The sequence below is a fragment of the Leptinotarsa decemlineata genome, unplaced genomic scaffold (assembly GCF_025532065.1).
Source record: "Leptinotarsa decemlineata unplaced genomic scaffold, Ldec_3_MD MMD2_tig00000035_RagTag_RagTag, whole genome shotgun sequence".
Lineage (NCBI taxonomy): Eukaryota > Metazoa > Arthropoda > Insecta > Coleoptera > Chrysomelidae > Leptinotarsa > Leptinotarsa decemlineata.
The window spans coordinates 8,397,534-8,421,158 of record NW_027412540.1 but is presented as its reverse complement, the minus strand read 5'-3'; the positions used below and the strand labels follow the sequence as shown (position 1 = coordinate 8,421,158).

The following is a 23,625-nucleotide window of genomic DNA, read 5'->3' as shown; positions in this document are numbered from 1 at the left end:
ATCGATCAGACTGATTTTGAAAATATTCCAGTATTACATTTATCGAGTCAAGATTCGATAAATGATTTTGATATTAACGACTTCGTTAACTTTGCAGATGTGCCAGAACCAAATGAGCAAATTATTATTGAAAATCCGATCGTTTCGCAATTATCATCACTCAAACACTCTTCATCTACCCTTCCTCTTGGTGTTGATAAGAAATCTAGAACAATCAAGAGGAAGGTTACTAAGGCATCTTCATCGATTGTCACTGACTTTAAAGAAAAGAAAGAATCCAAAAGTGTTGTGCGACAGAAAAAACCCGCAACGAAAAGTGACAGATCGAAGAGGAAGCCAAAAGGTACTCCTAAAGAAATGAAGAGTGATTTGAAAGCTGAACCGCTATCTTCTTTCAGCCCCCTCCATCGGTTTGGGGAAATGAAAAGGAAAGCAAAATGCCGTCTTGTAAAGGCACAGATGACTATTGCTGAACTTGAAAAGAGTGAGCGAGCTATTAATGCTAATAATGAAACTCTTGAAGCATTAGATGCCAAGATTGCATTAGCGAAGGTTGAATTGGCTAGAATGTCTAAAGATGCTGATGAACTCCGTTCAAAAATTGGTAAAGATAAGCAATTCCATCAACGTTCGAGAATGCAAGCTCAGGCTGAGCTTGAGGAGTCGACTAAGCTTTATGAGACAGCATTATCAGTGAGAGATAATTGGCAAAAAGAGTTGGATACTGCATTTCAAAGTGACGGCGATTAGTTTTGGGAATGATAATGTGTTTTCAATATCGTGAGTTGAAAAATATAAGCGGGAATGGAGTATACAATTAATTTGGTTTGGTATACACAGAACATTGCGAATGGCTGGGGCAATGTTTACCGCTGCAATATTTTTCAGTTCACATACTTATAATTGAAATGAAAACAATAATGAACTTTAATATTACTTTATTCATAAAAGTCACTATTATATACATTTAAACCATATTTGATTCATCAATCCAAGAATTTTGTTCGCTAGGAAGGCCTAACCACTTTACATATACTTTATTTTTTCTTCTCTTCAACACCTTCTCAATCAGATATACGTCAGGATTCTCGGTTCGTAATAACTCTTCTTCGTAAAAACATCCTCTAATCGGCTGTTCATTCATATCTTCAAGATTATAAGTCGTTGGGATGGTTTTATTAATTTTAACAATCTTGAATAGCTCCGTGGTAAAATTCGCAGTGTAAGACTTTTCAAAAATATGTTTGTATTTACTTATACGTACAATATCATTTAATTGGAATTTGGGTTTACTTTGTCTTCCTCCAATTCCATTGATACCCTTGAATTTTAATTTTGTTGTTGAATCAACATTGATGGGTGCCATACCTATTGTACGATGAACTTTATTATTATATCTACTAGTTATAATTGGAAGAATATCAAGCCATTTGTGGTGACCTCTCATCGAAAATTCCTTGTAGAGCCATGCCTTTATTGTACGAATCACTCTTTCTGCTATAGCTGCCTTCTTTGTGCTAAATGTTGAATAATGATTGATATTATATTCTCGCATGAGAGATGAGAAGCTTTTATTGAAAAATTCTTTCCCTTGATCGCTTTGTATGTGTTTGGGGGAGTATTTGGCTTCTTTCAGTACATGTTTCATTGCATTAGTTACTGTACTACCTGTTTTATCTTTAACTGCTACAGTCCACAGATATTTGGAGTAACAATCTATCACTACAAGTATATATCGGTATCCTTCATTACTTTTTGCATAAGGTTGCAGTTCAGCTAAATCTATTTGCCATAGATCTGCAAAACCTTTGATGGTGGTTATTCTTCTACGAAAATTACGTCTTGCAGGTTTATGTAATTCATTAACAACTTGTCGTTTGACATCACTTATTTCATTAGTCATTCTATTTCAATATGATTAAAGAGAAAAGGTGATAATGTTACTGCATTGAATGATGATGTGACAGTGATCATTACATGTGAATATGTTAATATATTATACCTTCTTCACGTAATTCTTCAATTATTGAAATTATTTCATTATCATGTCCGGTATGTCCGGCTGACTTTGAAGCTACCAATAGTCGTAGGCGAGCAACTAACTCTTTCGGTGAATTCCAGTACACATAATTCACAGGTTTAGAATTATATATTTTCTCCATTTTCACTCGTTTGAGTGCTCCACCAATTTTACTTCTACTTCTTATTGGATATTGTCGTGAGTCTAATAGAGGTTTGATAACTTCACGAAATTTTTTAGAATTTGTATTTTTAAAACCATTCTTCAGATGATATTGTTTATATGGAGCATTCGTTATTTTCAATATTTTGGAATATACTTGACGAGTTTCTTCATTATCAACATCTTGTGGATTCTTCAAAAAAATCATATCATACAATTCTGGACTACCTGCGCATTCATATTTTTTCACTTTATTAGCATCCCAAAATGAAATGTTTCCATCTTTGAAATTTACCACTAGACTTCCCATTTTCAGCTTTTGTGTAATTGGATCCATACGTACGCCAAATGTTCCATCATATGCTGGATTTCTAGATTTTATATTATTCAAATGTTTCATCAAAACATCTTCACCACTTTCATTCATAACAGGTGAGATGTCAGGATCCGAGGAATCGATGTGGGACGATGATGGTGTTTCGAATAGAGTTGTTCTCATATCGTCTTGAAGTGTGCTCGTGTCACTATTCACAGATGATACACTACCAAAAGATTGTTTTCTTCCTATTGGAGTACTCATGGGATAATTTGAAGTAGATTGAACAGTTCCATGATTTGGTGATAACACTGGTGATTTAGAAGTAGCGTTTGATGATAAAACATTCAATGGTTTCATTATGGGCTCATACAATCTTTCAAGTGTCGTACGATTTTCAATATTATCATTCTTGATAGAGTTGAATTTCTGCCTGACAGCTTCTGTTGTCTCTACTAGTTGACGTTTCAAATTTATTTCATTGTTTTTATTTTCAGGATCTTTTTTTGTATTCATAATGCCCTTTTTTTTGAATTAAAGCTTAATTCGTTGGTGAAGTGACCACTACAATATTCAGTGATCGAATAAGTTCCAAAAACAAGATCATGGGTATATAAAACTATCGAATCCTTTGCGATATCTACCTTCATCTATTTTTCTATCCTTATCAATGACTAGAAATCCATATTGGTCCTCCCAGCATTTAACACACATCAATTGGAATTGTTTGAATGTTACATCGGGTGAAACATGATCTGAATAAATGTGATGTAAATTCGTCTCATCTTGTTTGAACATTATAATGAAATTGGTATTGTCACGCACTAACTGTTTGGGTACCCGTGAATATGTCTGTGCTAGATAAAAACAATCAACATCCTTATGACGTCCCATACAGAAATATGATCTAATAATATCTTGCTTTTCACATATTACATCATCGAAAATGAAAACAGAATTAGGCTTAGCGTCGGAGGGTTCCACTATTTCTGCATTATTGCTGAATGTATAAAAACCTAATCCTTTTATAGGTTCCAAAACACTTCGCAAGTACTGATATTTAGGTTGATTGAGTGATTTCGAATAGAGATACACATTTCTAAATCTCAGTCCTTGTGGATGTGTTAATAGTGATATCATTGCATTCGTCTTTCCACAATTTGAAGGTCCTATAATGAGTCCTCGAACTGATGATGGAAGTAGTGGACCATGTCTGAATACCCTTTGTCCATTCAATCCACAACCAAATTTCTCATCTAGATTATCTACAGCAAACTTTTCTTTCTGTTTTACAATGCGCATCGTGCCGTGGTTGGAGACTATATAAATGTTATTAGCTTATTCATTTCAATGTGTACCATCAAACGATACGGACGTATTGAAAGTGATCGTAAAATTAAAAGAGGTTGTGGTTTTGTTAATGATTTAATAAACAAACTTCCTTTCGAATTACATCTACCGGAGGTTATCAATACTGTGGACCGGGTACAAAATTGAAACAACGTTTAGCTCGTAACGACCCTGGAATCAATAAATTAGATATTGAATGCAAAAAACACGATATTCAATATTCTAAGCATCCATCCGATCTTGCAGCAAGACATTTAGCCGACAAAGAACTTGAATACAGCGCTTGGGATAGGGTTAAATCGAAGGACGCGAGTATTGGGGAAAGAGCAGCTGCATTACTTGTCACCAACATTATGAAAGCGAAAAGACATATGGGCATGGGTTGTAGTACCAATAAGAAAAAATGTAAGAGGAAACAAACGAAGAAAAATAAAATTAAAAAAGTTGCATTTGGTGCTGGGATAGTCCATAAAGTGCGAAATGTATTGAAGAAAGCTGGTGGGAATCAATTTGTGACGAATAATAGCAAAAAAGCTATCACTGTGGCATTGCAGGCGGCACGTAAATACCTTAAAGCTGCCGGTGGAAAGAAGAAAATCCGCACACCACGCATAATTCCTGTTCCCAAGATCGGTGGACTTTTACCATTGATACCAATTTTTGCTGGACTATCCGCACTAGGAAGTTTGGCGGGAGCTGCTGCTGGTATTACCAAGGCCGTGAATTCGGCAAAAGCCAGCAGAGCGGCTTTAATGGAAGCCAATCGTCACAATAAAACCATGGAGGCTGTAGCATTAGGCAAACGCGGAAGTGGAATATATCTCAAACCATACCGTAAAGGTTTAGGACTATATTTAAAACCATACAAAGCCACAAACAAAACAAAAAACTAATTGAACCCCTACCTCAGAGGCCTCTTACTGATCTCGATCTCAGTTATTATGCACAAAAAATGAAAATTCCACATTTTCGTGGTGTTTTTATGCGTGATAGATTACCATCTTCAGGTCCAAAACAAAACGAGACAGCTATTGTTAATTTAGATGGAATAAGTGGACCAGGAACACATTGGGTGGCATATAAAAAATGTGGGAAAGAAGTCACATATTTCGATAGTTTTGGAGATCTACCCCCACCATTGGAATTGACTCGATTCTTTCGAAAATGTTCGAATGTAAAAATCAAATATAACTATGATCGACAACAGAAATTTAATACAGTTCTCTGTGGTCACTTGTGCTTGCAGTTTCTCTCTAAATAATTTTCCAAATAAAAATGGATTCAACACCAAAACTGGATCGGGAGGCTATCAAGGGAATGGGGTTTTCACTTAGAATGTTTTCAAAATATGGTACCTTGAAAAAAATGGATAAAGTGATGCTTGCAAATATGCCTAAGGAAGTGATACTTGCATGTGTTGCACATGAGATTGCATATGTTTGGGAAAAGTTGCCTAAGCATCTGCAAGATGACATCGATATAATGAAACATAGATATTGTTATGAGCACCACCACCACGATCAAAATTCAGAATCGGATGTTAATGACGGTCCTATACCTCGGAAATCTATGTGTTGTATTTGTAATATAGAGGATGTGAATATTGGTATCAATAAAAATGATACTTATTACAATACAACACCTTCCAAAAAGTGTAAATTGTCTCAAATGTGCTGTTGCTGTGTACAATAATAAATTGAAATGTGTTTCAAAATATTCATCAGTCATGTCACGAAAGTTCGAGCTACAAGCTGTCGGGACAAGTGTCTTGAGTGCGGATTTTTTTCCACCAATTGAATTGGATAGGAACAGTCGTTATGGATTAGGACTTTTGGGATTCTATGGATGCAATACAATCAATAATATAACTGAAGCTAATAACTTAGTTAGTTTTAGAATCAGTAATGACAACTCATCGATACCCCAAAAGTTGACAATTGAAATTCCATGTGGTGCTTATGAAATAGAAGAGATCAATGCCGTCATACAGAAACATATCATGTTCAGATTGTTTCATGATAAAAAACCAAATGATGTCGTCGCAGATGATATTTTCTATCTACACGCCAATAATAATACATTCAAATGTGAAATGCGATCCAAATATGAAATTGATCTGACACATCCAAATTCAATAGCAGAAATGATGGGGTTCGCTCATGAAATATTTCCACCAAATCAGATACATGAATCATCATTACCAATAAACATTACAACTGTGAGACTTATCCGCTTAGATTGCAATATAATATCTGGTTCATATATAAATGGTGAAGAATCCCACATTCTTTTCTCATTCGATATTGATGTTGAACCTGGCTACAATCTTACTAAAGAACCACACAGTATTATATATATGCCTGTCAGTCCAGAAGGTCGTCAATTGATTCACAACATTACAGTGCGTATTTTGGATGAAAAAAATAACCTTATCGATTTTGGAAGTGAAGAAGAGATTTTCATTATTTTGGAATTGAAGAAAATCGAATAACTGTTGTTATGGGTTTCATTTATAATAGACAAAATCGCATTGAACAATCCCAAACGAGTTGCACTATCAAAAAGAAAGGTGTGCATAAAAAGAAGCTCATTCCACAAGTGTATGCTAAACAGTTAGCACATAACGCTCTGTCTGTGAGTGATCTTAAATTTTTGAAATCGATTGGATTGAAAGTGAGAAAATAACAATGGTGCTCGAAACAAACAATGAAAAGTTGAATATATTCAATGAACCAGTGCTCGATCATTCTCTCATAAGTTTACATGAGCACACATATAAGCCCTATGGATCACCGCTATTCAGGAATTCGGATGAAATCAGAATTGCAATCAATAATCAAGATGTTATACTAGATATTGCCGAGAGCTTCATTTACATAGAAGGTAAATTCACCCCCAAAGATGTAGCGAAAACATGCTATCTCTCGAATAATGCAATTGCATTTCTCTTTGACGAAATTCGTTATGAAATGGGAGGTGAACAAGTGGCTGTTGTTAGAAAACCTGGGATAACATCTACAATGAAAACCATGATATCATTTGGACAATCTCATGCTAACACATTATTGACATCTGGTTGGGGACTTTCACAATTGAAGCAAGATATCTTGGATACAAACAGTCATGTTTTTAGTGGAAAACTACCACTGAAATATTTGATGGGTTTTGCTGAAGATTACAACAAAAGTATCTTGAATGCCAAACAGGAATTGATTTTGATTATCGCTCGATCATTCAAAAACTCATATATAGGTGAGGTTGATGCTGATTTGGAAATAAATAAAATCGAATGGAAAATAAGGCATATTGTACCAGATGATAAACACAAGCTCAAACTTTTGAGTAGAATAAACAAAAGCGGTCTGAATGCCAAAATCAAGTTGGCGTATCGTATGTGGGACCTCTATGAACTACCATCATTACGTGGGACTTCTTCAGACATATGGGCCATCAAAACAACTAACGCATTGGAAACTCCTCGTTTTGTCATCATCGCATTCCAAAGTACTACCACATCTGAAGATAGAACACAAGATATTACAAAATTCACAACTGCTGATATCAATAGTATTCGAGTATACTTGAATTCTGAAGTTTATCCATATGAGCGTTGGAATTTGAATTTCGATAAAAAACTTGATGCTCCTGCTTATTATGCTTTTGAGAGTTTCCAGCGAAGTTATTATGATAAAGATATGAGTGAACCTCTGATGGACATTGGACAATTTAGAGAGAATCCACTATTCGTCATCGATTGTTCCCATCAACCGAATGCAACAAAATCATCAACTATTGATATAAAGATTGAGTTTGAGACGAGGAAGACCAAGTTTCCAGACAACACTAAAGTATATGCATTAATTTTGCATGATACAGTTTTAACATACAATGCATTGGATGGTTCAGTTCATAGCAGATATTGACACTTTTTTTTCACTCTATCATGTACTGTTTTATGATCTTTTTTTTTTTTTTTATTTGTAACTGACTTATATCATGTATTGTATTTTATATCATATTTATTGTTTTGTAATCATTTTCTATTGTATTTCATCAGATTTAAATAAATAAAACATGAAAATAATACAAAGTTTTTTATTTGACATTATTTATGATTCACAGGAACATACAGACTATCTAAAATAACTTCTTCCTCATAATCATCATTTTCGCGACCATCTTCAATTTCCTCTCGATTTTCATCATTCAATTCAAAGTGATGAATAATCCATTCTGGCAAGTATGGTTGGAGGCTATACAGGAATCTTCTTAGGTTCAGTTCAATCATAACCTCACAAAGTTGCCACAATTCCAATTCATTATCCAAAAATTTGTTGCAAACTTCTGCACCACTCCAATAGTTCTCAGCATCACGAAGGCATAATTCGATTTGTTTTTCATCATAGCATACACTCATATCATAAACGCTTGCATGTTCGGCTCCATCACCCAACACCTTCAATTTAGACGACAAATGTTGAACCGATGATTTGAGATCTACAATATCGACCCAATCTTGACTTGCGTACTGCATCCACATCTTTAAATGGTGGAACTGAAATCGAACAAAAAAAAAAAACAATAAGCAACCTCCAATTTTTCAGTGATATAATACTCACATTCCCATTTTACTTGTAGTTACAAAGTGAGTGTATTCAACTAAGTTAGTAATGTTTATATTTCCATATAATTATCATCTAATATATGAATATTAATAAAACAATAAGAAATTCATTATAATTACTATTATTATTCAATCATATTGAATTTGACTAGAGTTATCGTTTTCACACCAAAAAAAACTTTGTAAGCTATGACCTAAAGAAATTCACTATAAATTATTACTATTATTCAATCATATTGAATTTGACTAGAGATCGCGTTTTCATGCCAGCAAAACTTTGTTGGCTCTGTCCTAAATACATCATCGTATATTTACCACCTGATGAGTTGATACAAGATATATCGTCATCACTGAATTGCAACGAAATACGTTTTGGTAGCCATGTTTTAAATAATTTATCATTGCTCACATCTTGCAAAGTTAATAAAATTGATTTACCAAATCGTGTAGAATAAGTTGACATATTTTTAATTATGTACACTTCATCAATTGGCAATGATGATAAGGCCTTTTGCTCTAGTATTTCAACCTCCTGTACAATCAAATTATTAATTTTATTCAAGTCTACTTTTGAAACGGACATGATGAAAATATATATGAAAATATAAACAATTTCCAACAGACAAATACACTCACCGTCTTCCTTCTATTACGAACTGAATAACACTCTACCAATTGCTAACTGCTGCAGATATATTCGTCTACTGATTTCATAGTGTGCCAGGCATTTCTTTTATATTAAACAGTGTGAGTCACCCCCACCATGAAACCGTGAAAGATTCACATTGCTAGTTGCTATCCACTAGAGATGCCTGACGTCACAGCCAAGCCCATCTCCCAACTTGATGCGATAACAGTTGCCGGTACGAGCAAGCAGTGGTCGTTGCGGTCTCGGAGAGGGTAGACGCTAGGCAAACAGTCCTCGGCTGCCGTTGTGTCACCATGGATAGCGGGGCTAGAGCGAACCTTCATCGCTTCAGGAGAGGTGAGGGCAGACCGATGAATACGCATTACTCTGCCACACGTCGTGGAGTGAACATGTCGCTCTCTAGCCGTTGAACGGTTATTGCTGTGACGTCACTCCACTACTAACTTGGTGCCCTAACACCGATGGAGCATTTATTACTTGGAGGATCTTCGAAGTATGCAGACGTATGTTTGTACATAGACAAACAAGCACATGATGAAACCCTGTACCGTGCATTCTCCTACACACACACATAAACACACAAAATCTCATATGAAAAAAAAATCTGAACGATCCATGCACCAGACACTTCAAGGTCACAACGCCTTGACTTCACTGCACAACAAAAAAAACTTCACCAAACAACAACCAATAAAAAAAGCAATTAATACGTCATAGTGGTGGGGGGAGGCCGAGAATCAGCTGTAAACAACTACTATGGGTTTTTAGGTTCGGTATGGGTTCGATGTTTCTGTATTATATAGCCTATATAAGCGGTGAATTGAAAGACAAAGAAAGACATATGTTAGCCTTCGGTGTTTCATTTTCATGGTACTGATTTAGAGAAAGGGAATTTGTCCCTTTTTTTACACAAGAGGGTGACCTAGTTTTCTGCAACAATGTACCCGGTGTCATGGAAATGTTCAACATAACGTATATACCAGAGAAATGGAGACTTTCGATCGATTCATCAAAAAGAAGATTGAAAGCTGTACTTCTTCATAATGGGAACCAATATGATTCTGTGCCTGTTGGACACTCAGTCCATTTGAATGAATGCTACGAAAATCTTGAATTTGTTCCTAATAAGCTCAGCTACTCTGATCATAAGTGGACAATTCGTGGAGACTTGAGAGTTATTTTGATGTTACTAGGTCAAAAAAGTTGTTACACTAAGTTTCCATGTTTCCTATGTGAATGGGATAGCCGTGACAGGAAAGAACACTATTTAAAGCAGGTTTGGCCAATAAGAAACAGACTCATTCCTGGAGTTGAAAATATTGAAAAACAAAGTTTAGTGGATCCTAAAAAACCTTACTTCCACCACTCCATATCAAATTGGGTCTAATAAAACAGTTTGTGAAAGCATTAGACAAAGAAGGATATTGTTTCAAGTATCTTTCTGAAAAGTTTATCCGATGCTAAACTAAAAGAAGGACTCTCCGTTGGGCTTAACAACGGCTTAACACTTTTAAAAGATGAAAGATTTGTTACTAAAATGGAAATGAAAGGAAAAAATGCCTGGAATTCATTTAAACTTGTTATAACAGACCCAAACTACCAAACTTTGGTCGCTGAATTGATACAAAACTACAAAATATTGGGCTGCAACATGAGTGTCAAAGTCCATTTCCTTCACTCACATCTGGACTACTTTCCCGAAAATCTAGGGGCCTTAAGTGAGGAACAAGAATAACGGTTCCATCGAAACATAAAAGAAATGGAACGCAGATACCAAGGTCGGTGGAATGTTAACATAATGGCAGACTACTGTTGGATGTTAAAAAGGGAAAATTCACAAAAACACAGCCGAAAAAGTACCAAAAGAAGCTTTGACGGAAGGAGAAAACGTTTTTACGAAGACTTATAATCACTTTGCAAACGCTTGTGTATCACTATTATGCTTAGTTTAGCTTTTGCTTTCACTTCATGTTAAAATAATGAAAATAAATCCACAATTTCTCGTTTTTTTTGTACTTCTTCAACTATTTCATCCTTATTTTGTAGGCAAACCTTACATGCTAGATAAAAACAAATGTCATTTTTGACATCAGTGCGAAAAACTACATAAAGATCAGTTAACGAAATCAAAACAATTTTTTAAAAACTTATTTTTGCAGGCCTGTATAATACAGTATTCCAGAAGAATAGGAGGTCCTTTAATATTTCGTAGATTCTTTCATGTGCCGAGTTTTTTACATTTCCTGATGTAGAATTGGGACACTATATGTTACTTTCTTGATCATTTCTGTGCAGTCAGTCAATTGATAGAAAATTTTGCCATGGATTTGCCATTTTGCCAGTAAATCAAAGGAATTGAAGTAATGTGATATATGAGACTAGCAAACCAAATTCTACATGGACACGAAAGGAACTTTTTATAGAGATTGAATTCGAAGTGTATCCCGGTTTATTGCAGAAACATTGAAAAATAACACTCTTGGGAACTGATAAGAAATACCGTTTATTCATTCAAAATCAGAAGGACAGAAAAGTATTGGTTTCAAATGAAAATGTGAAAACGTTTGTGGAACATTCCAATCTTGATTAGACATTTTTTCTATCGTTAATCAACATCTTAGGCATACTCCATCTAATGAAAAAGATCGAGTCGAGAATATCAGATATGTATTCAGTACTCTTGATATATTTCCGCGAGAAAAAGTCTCATGATATGATATCAGATCAGGGGGTCTTGCTGGTCATTTCAGCTATTCCCGATTTGAAAATATTCGATTCAGGTACTACCACTTATTGAAAATGAATGATGGAATCACAGCATAGTCGCTGGAACTTCAGAAATTTTTGAAATTTGACAAACCAATGGTATGAGCAGAAGTATTATAGAGGAGTTGCGAATCGTCTATCGATTATTTCTCAACGAAGTGACTTTTGCCAAAATTTTTAGGGAAAATCTTTTTGTATTAACATTTCTTGAAATTATGATCTATTCGATTACAAAAATTGAGCATTATTTTTATCACTTCCGTAGAACTTTGCCTCTATTCCACTTTCTTGAGTTGATTTTTATTTACACTTTTCGACTCATCTTCATTACTATTAAATTTCTGACCCATATTTACTTCAATAATATTGCTTTCATTTTGCTCCCTTGCAAATCTTATATATGTCTTAGCCTGAAAATGTTAAACTGGTCCGCTTGTCTCAATCAAATCACCTGCAATATGTCACACAAATGCCCAAATGAGTATGTATATAACTGAATGAATGAACTTTATTTTCCTTCTAAACAAACATATTTTGCATAGGAATAGTCATCTACAAATATACACATACCAAAACGAAGTTAAACTAGAACAGATACATTTCTCAAGACCTTAAAAACAGTTTTCTGCATGAAAATTCTTGAGGTTGCGCTTGAAAATAAATAATTTTCCTGAACTTTTAATGATAAGAGGCAACAAGTCGAATATATGCAAGGGACCAATTGATTTGGAAAGTTGAAGGGTACTTTGCCAAATGGTAAATTTGTTTTTTTCCTCGAGTGTTGAGATTATATTTTGTTACATTCAATACGAATATTTTTTTTTCATTTTTGGAAACATATAAAGATGAGTGAAAAATTAAAAGACCAAGTATAGTCATAACATTGAAACGTTTGAAAGCATTTCTATAAGAATCACGAGCATTCAAGTTACCAATTATGCGTATCATATTTTTCTGTGAAATAATGACATCAGTTTATCTGTATGATAAGCCACATAAAACAATTCAGTTCCGCAGCCTGGAATCAACATCAGCATAGCACAATGTCTACAACGGATCAACATTCAGTACTTGTTTTATGTTCCGAAGTTGGTACGAAATAGGATTGATTTTTCCAGTAAAATTTTACAGTGATTCTACTAATTCATCAATATCGACTTAAATATGTTATTTCGGCTGATTCTGCTCATACAAAATCAGATGTATTATTTACTCTGATTGTGTCACTGCGCTACATTGCTGATGATGGAATCTGATCAGTTTCATTCATATTCAGATAGGGATTATTTGTGGAGAACCATTTGTTCTGATCTGCGAAGAGTTGAAAATTGTCAAAGGAGCAGACGTATATCCAGCCTTGATTACATTAATAATCGGTTGCTGTCCTGTTGAATTTTGTCCTGCTGCTTGGGGATTAGGCCTTGGTGGCATTTCTGCGGCCTTTAAAAATCCTAAAATACACAAATATTTCAAGAACAAAAACTTGTTGTCAGCATATATTTGCGCGACACCACAATTCACTGGGACGACATTACACATAGAGTGTATCAAGTATCAATGTATCAGTATCAGTGTAATATAGACAACGGAAATTGTTTTCTACAACACACGTGTCGTCATCCATTTTGAGTTTGTTGTTATATATTTCAAAGTATTAGACTGTAGTACTTATCCATGTTTATTCATCAATATCATCATATTTCACTGTAATAATATCGAAGGTGTTACACAAAAACAAAGAGAAAAAAAAAGACTTTCTGGAAAGGCCTTGAAAATGTTCATTTCTGTCAACTCTATTGTTACATTATTCCCCGTGGGTTGACCAATAATTGGCTACACTGAATTATAAAACTTTACTTTATTTCACTTCAAATACAACAAACACTTCAACTAAAACTTCAACAATTATTCGAATGCCTATCGCCTCACTAGATCGCTTCGCGTACCGCACTGTAACTTCCACTTGACTGTGTCGATATGCTCGTGACTATCCCTTATATATCGTAATCGAATACGCTGGAAAATATCGCCGAAATTTCGTCGAAATTGGTAGCATTATTCTCGCTACATCTAGAGCGGCAGCGAACATCGTACATTCACGCGCTCCCAGCTACGTCACCATTGGTTTATGGCTACCAGTGGCGGTCGGCGTAATTTTCTTCAGGGCATGATTTACAACACTACCCCCTTCCCTGAGGTTGTTTGCCACGAACAACATTCCAAGAGGGGACATCAAGACCCATGTAAAACTCAGCCTCTCTATGTAGACAACTTCAGGCTTGCTTCTGGGTAACTTCTCTACACCAGATCGTTTGTTTTTTTGGTTACCAAGTAAGGTCCTTGCCATGGTCTCTGTAACTCAGGACACCCGATGTTGGGGTTAGAGCCACACTGCATCGCCTTCCTTGAAGCTCACTGGCAGCGACTTTTTGTCAAATCTTATCTCCATCCTGTCGCTGGAAAGCTGGTATTTGGTCCTGGCAAATTCATATACAATTTCCAGTCTTTCCTTCAGGTCATTCACATACTCTGAAAGAGGTACATCTTGAGATTGATCAAAAGGTATGCCACACAACACATTTATCGGAAGCTTCAGTTTCCTACTAGTTAACAAAATGGTTGGTGTGTAACTTGTTGCGTCATGATGGGAATTCCTGTATGCCAACAGAAAAAAAAATCAATTCATCCCAGTCTCTTTGGTTTTCAGAGACAAACATCGAAAGGTAGTTATTGATGGTGCGATTATGCCTCTTGACCATTCCATCGGACTGTGGATGAAGAGCAGTTGTTCTTGTCTTCTTTATTCGCTGAAATCATCGTTTCCTTCCATGAATCCAATTCGAAGTTGCGGCCCTAATCCGAGTGTAGTTCTTGGGGTACTCCGTGTCTGGCAATTACGTTCTGTCACAGGGCTTCTGCCACTGTTTCAGCCTCTTGGTTGGGTAAGGTTCCAACTTCAGGCTATTTGGAAAAGTAATCCATGACAACCATAAGGTACTTTTTACCTGATGTGGTCATAGGGGGTGGTCCCAGAATGTCAACTGCGATTCTCTCGAAAGGGCTCCCGCTGAGGTACTTGTTCATAATCTTTCTGCATATTCACTGAAATATTTTGGAAAATTTCGAAGGTCTTTCCATGTAGGGCCAGTATAAGATCTGTTACTTTCTCCTCATTTCTCCATCCATTATTTTCCGCAGCGGTCTCAAATTGTCTGCAATAAATTGACCATGAAGATTCGCCATCGAAAGTTGGAGTTTCGATAAAACTACTGCTATTAGGGGAAGATATCATTTCCGATTTGCTTTTTACCATAGTAAGCCGTTTCGGTTTACTGAATAAATTCCTGTACCTCTTCTTTACTAACTTGGGAAGATTTTAAATCTTCCAATAAATGAAGGTACATCTGATTGAGTGTTACCTGTTTTTCCTGAATATCTACCAGCAAGTTTCTGTTTTTTTCCTGTTTATTTTTTGAATTTTCACCAGCAAGTCTGTATTTTTCCTGTTTTTCCTGAATACCTAGTAGTAATTCACTATCTTCATTTCGGCGTAATTGTTCTTCCTCTCTTCTGCGACTTTCATGGCCACCAGTGGCAGCCGGCGTTATTTTCTTTAGGGCATAATTCACAACACCATCATGCAATCATCTTCTGAAGACGTTTGCCATCAATTTAAACTGCATTCAATGAAACAAAAGAATTGTTCACTCCCTCATAGGTTTTTACAATTTGCTATCACTTTTGCCACTCCAGGACAGGTTGAAATTGATAATATATAGCGTTGTCTTTTATTTTTTCTAAACAAGAATTGGAATACCTTCTCTGCTCTCGACTAATGGAATAGTCTCTTTCATCTTGACTAGAATACCGTTTCTCTTAACGAGAGAATGCATTTCTTTGTCTCGTTTTGTTTGGTCTCTACTTATCCTGATTTCTCCTAAAGAGAAGATGTCATATGTATTCCTTAGTGAACACTAAGCATAGTAGTTACTGTTGCATTTCCAATCTCTAATTGCCTTAAATTCATTTGTTTGTTCACCTGTGATGCCAGTTATTCATCAATTGTGAATAACTTCATACCATCATTCATCGAAAACTTGATGCTGAAACTTGTTCCGGATATTGGATTGTTTTTCGAAAACCAAAAGGCGAATAAAAATTATCTTCATGAGAATATTTTATTCCATAATCATCTCACACTATCATGATGAAAATGAAAAAAAAAACAAACTAACAAGGAAAGATTTGCACGTAACGAATGGAAACATTTTTACTGAGGTAATTCTCATTCGTTGGCCTCTTTGGCAGTTCTAATGAATAGAACGGAGAAAGAGTTGGCCTGTGAATCTTTGTATGGCGGATTATTTTTCGAAGTCTTTAATGAGTTTGATTGATTGCTATGACTTGAACAGATACTCAAAAGACCAATAGGGTGAAGAACTCATAAAAATGAAATAATTTTCGACAATTTTCTATCATAGTATTTGAATGTAAATTTGTTCTCCATACAATTTGGTGTTGTGTTGTATTTTTAAAAACAGACTTTTTGTTACAGTCTATAATTTATATTCCGCCATCAGTAATACTAATTTTGAGTCATTATTATCGTACCTACATACTTTTTATATTCCATCCAAATGCAGCCTTTCGTTATTTCTCATCAATCTTTCAATCTTACCATTGAAATAAGGTGTTCAAAGATTCGTTTCGAATACTTTGTCTATTGATCCTACTTCTTTCTGCTGAAGAAATGTCAACAGAAACTCGCAGCACAAAATTATTATATTTCAAAGCAAAATTGAATTGAATTCAATTTTTCTGAATGCTGGATGGAAATGATAGATCAAATCTCACAGTTGGAATCATTATAATGTTTATATAGCGGTTCAGTTACTGCAGAGAACTATTCTGTATACAGGGAATTCTTGCTAGGTCAAGTAGTTGCAAAAAAATTGAAAGTTGGATTGTAATAGAAAAAAAATGTATAATATATACACATTCATACAAATACGTTGAGGTGTTTCCTTTTTAGGTATATTTTTCTTGATCCTACCTGAAAATCTGACAAAATATAGAAAAAAAAATTCATTAGGAATTATTTTTGAGTTCATTAGAGGTTTAGCTCAATCAATAATTCCATTTCCCAAATGAATAACACAGGAACATCTTTTTTCACTTTCATCTCAATTTTTCGGTATAACTTTTTTTTTTAGAAAAAATGAGTGAAAAGTTTTTGTGAAAAATTGAATTTGCTTCAAAAAAGTTTTGTGGGCAAACACTCTCCGATAAGCAGTTTTTGAGCTGTAGAGTTAGAAAGGTGAATGTTAATAATCACTGATACCAAGTTTTCTTTCAATTGGAATTTTTGATCTCATATTAAATAAAATAAAGTTGTTGAATTCTTAATTTTAGAAGCGGTATTTTGTACAGATGAATTTCAATCCATAGTAATAATAATAATAATAATGTATCGAGGCTTCGGAGGATAGGGCTTGACCAGCGCATACTACGGTTAAAAAAATAGTATTTTTCACAATTGTTTCGAGAAAATACAATGCAATAAAGCTTATAAATAATAAACATACTGACAGACAATTGCGGAAATATGAAAAAATCCAATGAGTATCAAACTTGTCTAAATCTAAAAATGAATATTTACATATCGTTTGCACACACACATACATATACATGTGTAACTAACTATAAATTAATACAATGGTTGATGCGTGTGCGAGTGGTATAAGATTGTTTGTGCGACATTTAAATGACACAAATGTTGTAAGCGGTGTGTAAGAAATTATAATAAATGAAGGAAAATGGACAATCCTGATGTACTAATATAAGTATAATTGAGATTCCATTGTGAAGTAATAACAATTTTGATCTTTCACACATTTTTGTCTTCATTTGTCTTGACTGTCTGCATATAAATTGCCTCAATGACTTTTTGAAGTGGTGAAATATATTAATGTTTTTTATTGTATTGCGAAGAGTGTTGTATAATTTTATAATTTTGAAGCAAGATAAGTATGATATGTATGCTGCAAAAGTGATTTTTGTGTTGATGGAATTACATGATGATTTTATTTTCGGGTGTTATAATTGTGTGACGTTAAGAGATAACTTTTCTTCTTGTGGTACGTTAAAATCACATTGAAATAAAAGAGTTGGCAAATGTCAAAAACGCCGACTTCACAAAGCGAATTTTCTATAGGAAACCGTGAACTTTTCGAATGTGTCAATTTTAGAAACTTATTTTGTAGTACTTCAATAGGACGAAGGTGTGTTCGAAATACCTCGCCCCAGCATGCTATCCCATAGTGTAAATAATTTTTACTAGTGCGAGATAAAGAATTTTCAAGTGGTGGGTGGAGAATATTTCTTTCAAGTTTATGAATTTCTGTAGAATACTTGCAAATACTTCCAACTGAAGTTCATGTGCTCATTCCATCTGAGATGTGAATCAATAATTACCCCTAAATACTTCACCTTATTTTCAGGACGAGTTAAGTGTTGATTGCCTACGTCTATGCACGAAAAGGGTGGTTGTTCGTGTTATTGCAGCTGAATGACATATACTTGGGTTTTCTCCAAATTTATGGTTAATAGTTTATATTCAAGTCACTTTTTTATTGTATAGTAACTATGAAATCATAATATCAATGAACTAAAATTCAAATTTTTGCGCATATTTTAATTTTCAAACTTCTAGTTTTAATCGAACTAGCGACAGTGTATTCGGGAAACCGTTCCATGAAAAACAATACTTTCAAAGATTCTGGACCGACACACCATGCACGATGGCTTTCGAAAGCCATTTATTGTTTTATTATTTATTTTCCTGTTCCAGGAACGATTTCTCCTCATAAGAGTAGAAAGCCAAGGACCCATCATCTGTATATTTATAACAATATTGTATGTATGGGCATGAAATTGTGTGTTTTTGTCAACTGAAGCTCCGTGACAAGTTTTCAGGGTCTTCTAAAAATTCAAAATCTTGGAATATTGAACGACCAATAAGAACATCATTTCAGAAGCAGCGTCAAGAACATTTAGAACTCATCTGTGGTGTTTGTCTGAAGAACTCATTTGTTTATCACTTTTCGATGACAATGTAAGCTCAGAAATTGAAATTAAAAATATCGAATCAACTAATCAAATAGCTAGCGAAACGGAAAATTTAAAACGTATTAATATAAAAAACGTCATGACTGAAAAGTTGTACGATTTGAGTGATTTCAATTTCCTACTGAATTTCTGAAAATACATCCAGATCAATGAAAATATGATAATAATACATGTTTAACAATTTAAAAAAATGTAGGCGTCGTAAATACACAGAAGTTCAGTTGATGTAATTATATAATCGGAGTTGAACTAATAATGGGAAACAAACAAACAAAACAAAACTCATTACAAATTTTTAGTAATGCATAGAAAGCAAATTTCGAATGCTAATAAGCAATCATTATTGTTAACACCAACTCGGAAATGAAAGAAAAAAAAATCAGTAATTCTATGGACTCATACTAGTCAGGTTAGGTTAAGGCCATAGTGAGTGGGTCTATTCGACCGACCATCGCGACCCGCAAGATTTTATTGTGGCTCACACCTATTCGCACTCGACCAAGTAAACTCAGCTTCTTAACGAAGCGGATTAGTTTGTATGGTGAGTGGTCTTTCAGGTCGGATGGTAAGAGTAAGGCTCTTCCAAACTCTAAAAACCTGATTTGGTCCCCAGCGGGGCAGGCACAAAGTATGTGCTCTGCTGTTTCATCATTTTTTCGAACAGAGGCGACAGACACTGTCTTGCGACAGTCCGAGTCTCTGCATATGATGATTCAAATGACAGTGACCTGTAAGAAGGCCTGTTAGACATCGTAGTTCATCCCTACTGTAGTCCAACAACTGTTTGGTGTCAAACTCAGAAGGGTGAATAAACGCCTTGGAGTGAGCCAGTCCTGGAAAATCCTGCCAGAAGTCTATAAATCTTCTTGCCATCCAGGTGTTCGATCTATGTTTGACAAAGCCTGAAACGATGTCAATGACAAGTTCTGGTCCGATGAAGCTGCTTGCAGCACATTTATACTAGTAAATTGAAGTTCAAATTTATTCACAAAATAAAAATTATTGTCTATAAATAACAATTTCATGACTTCACAGCGTCTATTGTAGATGATATTCACTATAGGATGGAAAATTTCCTGTGTCAAGAAAATTTGGTTTTAATTAACAATTCAGCTCTACAACTCAAAAAACTTTTGATTGAAGAAAGTTTGCTCAAAGGAACATTTTGTAGCAAATTCAATTCCCTATAGAATCTGCATACTATTTTTTTCTAAAAAAATTATTGAATACCGAAATATCGAGTGGAAACCGAAAAAAAAAATGTTTCGTGTTATTTAAATTTGGAATCGAATTTTTCGAATGAGCGAGGCGTCTATTTGACTTAGAATTACCTACAACGAAATTTTTTTTTTATATATTATCATATTTTCAGGTAAGATCATGAAAAAGAAAATTGCCTGAAAATTCAACACTCTAATATACAATTCTCTACAAACATTTTGATTCATTATGTGTAATAATTGATAAATTAACATTTTCGAAAAGATTTTCAATTTTTATGTATTATTTTCATTATTGAATACATCAATAATCACTGTGATTGATTGTAAGACCGAGAGAATAGGCTTATGGTATGAGAAAGAAGATACATAAGTTTTCAAATGAAAATCAGAAATATATCTAGAGAAAACTGCTTTGATTGTTGTTCCATGTCTTTGTAGTTCTAATTTATTTTGTAGAAGGTTTACCAAGTTTAACACGGACGCGAAATTAACATTGAAATTTATTGCTAAAGTAAATAGCAACGTATGATAGTTTCCTGCTAATTCTTCAAAGCCTACTCCACCTCTCTCTCTCTCTTGCCCCTACAGTAATAGGTTCGTTCCAACCTTGAGTCACCAACAGATTTCCAACAGTTTGTAAATTGTGGTCAACGCGCATGTCTGGTAGATATTGGTTTCTGATTAATTTGAAATTTCTGATTGGAACAGCTGATAGTTCAACCGAAGTTTGGCATGGAATTTCAACATAACCTTTAAAAATAAATCTAATCAAGTGTATTTCTGGAGAGTAGTAGTAGACTTTATTTTAGGAATCCTAATATACAATATATAGTCATGCATATACGAATAATTTATATACGTATATAATTTTACAGTACGTCATGTATTACAATTTGATATATTCTAATAATAACTTTTTGAATACTTTTAAGGAATTTGCATGTTTTATTTCATCAGTTAACTTATTGAAACAATATAGACCTTTGAAGAACAATGAATTCATTGCACTCTTATAGTTTGTTCGGGATATATAAAATGTATTACATGATCTTGTGTTATATGAATGAATGTCACCATTTCGAACTAAATATCTGCTAAGAAAGGCTGGTTGTATCCCACTCGGAATTTTGAAAATAAAAATCATGCTCAAATAATACAGTCTTTTATGTACCGGCTGCCACTGTAGAGTATTCAACATAGATTCAATAGGGGTATACTGGTTGCATCTCAAAATGACTCATACCTCGATTTTGTAGTTTCTGCAACTGTCCCATTTGATTTTGGTTAAATAGATACGTCAGCGTGGCACAGTAGTCCAAGTGTGGCCTCGTTATGCAGTTGTAACATGTTAGTCTAGTAAAGGTTGATAAAGATTTTGAAATTCTAGAGAAAAAATACATTTTCTTACATATCTTTCTAATGGTATATTGAGCATGCTTATTCAAATTTAATTGATGGTTTAATTGATGAATCCTAGGTACTTAATTTCATTTACAATTGTGAGTTAATTATTGAAATTTGAAATTTAATTCATGGTTTAATTGATGAATCCTAGGTACTTAATTCCATTTACAATTGTGAGTTGATTATTGAATATGCTGATATTAACGTCGTTAGTATCAATCTTTCTTTGATTTGAATTTGTTGTAACCATCATTGCCTTAGATTTATTGATATTCAATTTGAGTTTATTCACTTGTAGATATAATTCAATGTTCTTTAAAGATATATTGATATTTTGTACAGCTTCTTTTAAATCACAGTTTTCCGTATATACAAGGGTATATTACTAATCAACATGGAAGTGGGAGGTAAAAGTAGGTCACCGCAATAATCAATTTGTGTAATTAAAGATGTTCATATTTTACGTTCACTTTGAGAATTCCTAATTTTTCCTGTGCCAGCAAATACATAATTTATTTTATAACAATTTTTGCAGGTTATGTTGTTTGCAAGTTACATGAACATAAAACAGAAACAGTAATACGGAATACGCATGCGTCAGATTAATGGTTAGAAGATAATCCTCAAACCATTCTGATAGATTTCGAACAGGCTTGAATCTTGGATGGAACAGAAAACTGATAGTTTACTAATGGTTGGAAACTCACGTTGGAACGCAATCTCATTACTGCGCAGAATTCTGACAGTTAGAAACTGTTTCTGACGCTGGTTGGAACGAACCTAATATAAGAAATGTAACTCTCTCTTCTATATCCATCTTCACAACTTCCGTTCGCCTCGCCCGATTACGCTTCGTAACACTCTCGTCACGGATTCACCAGCTTACTCCCCAAGTCAAGCACGTCTAAAGACGTTTTTCTTAATAAATAAGAAAAATGCAAATAGGTGTTTCTTCGAATTCGCTTGAATGTATGTTGCCCTGGGCTAGCGAGGAAACATCTCATAGTTACCCAAATAACATATGAAAAAACTCTCATAGTAGTACAACGTGAATACAGTTACAATTCAAGTGTATCCGATGAGGGGTTTCTACACCTTTGCTCCCTATGACCTACCAAAGCCACGATGATCAAAGTTTCATAGAAGTCCATTAGTGCATGACTCTTATAAAATAATATGCATCAGTACGACAATCCAAGGTTTGTGAAGAAAAAAATGAACTTTGATCTCTAAAAAACTCACTAAAGGACTGGTTGCTTGATAATAATAATAATAATATACTGTATTGTCATTGAGAATAAATCTTGTGGACAAAGCTTGTGAAAAATACATACAAACGTAAGTATAGAAATATAAAATGTGAATATAAAAATACCTACAAAAAAGTGAAGTCAGAACATACACTATAGTTCAACATCAAAATTTTGTCTCAACAAAAAAAATGATTTCGAAACAAATACTTCTATGTGAACACTGAATTATACAGAAGATACTTTTCTCTACTCAGTTTGTATTTCAAACATTCGTTGTGGAATAAAAATCAGATATCATTAACATGGGTTCTACTTCAAATGAATGGTAACAAATTGTGTTTCAATCACTAAGTGATCATCTCTAAGAATAAGATTAAACTTGGGTTCATTCTTGGCGATTGAAACATGTGTCGAGGTGGTAAAAATAACGATTTGGTGTTGGAATGAAACTCCAGTTATATTCATTACTAAACCAAAGGTTTCAAAAATATTTCACTCTCTCCGCACAAACTTCACGAAAGTTTGAACTGAAGATATGAGATGATCGTTCAGTGATTTTAATGTCTTAGTTGCTGAATACACCTGTCTAGAGAACAGGAAAGCCTGTTTCAATTTTCATTTGGGTCACATTTTTTCAATCCAATTCCTTTGTCGTACATGTTTGCAAACCACAAATTTACTGATAATCACGATGAAAAATGTGAGTTACTTCCATTTTGGGTCAGAAAAA

At 34.4% G+C, this 23,625-nt stretch overlaps 1 protein-coding gene across 2 annotated transcripts in view; it reads left to right on the top strand.

Moving 5' to 3' along the window:
* The window catches only part of LOC111513699 (uncharacterized), a 121,621-nt gene that overhangs the window by 83,507 nt on the left and 14,489 nt on the right, over positions 1-23,625 (top strand). The window lies entirely within an intron of this gene.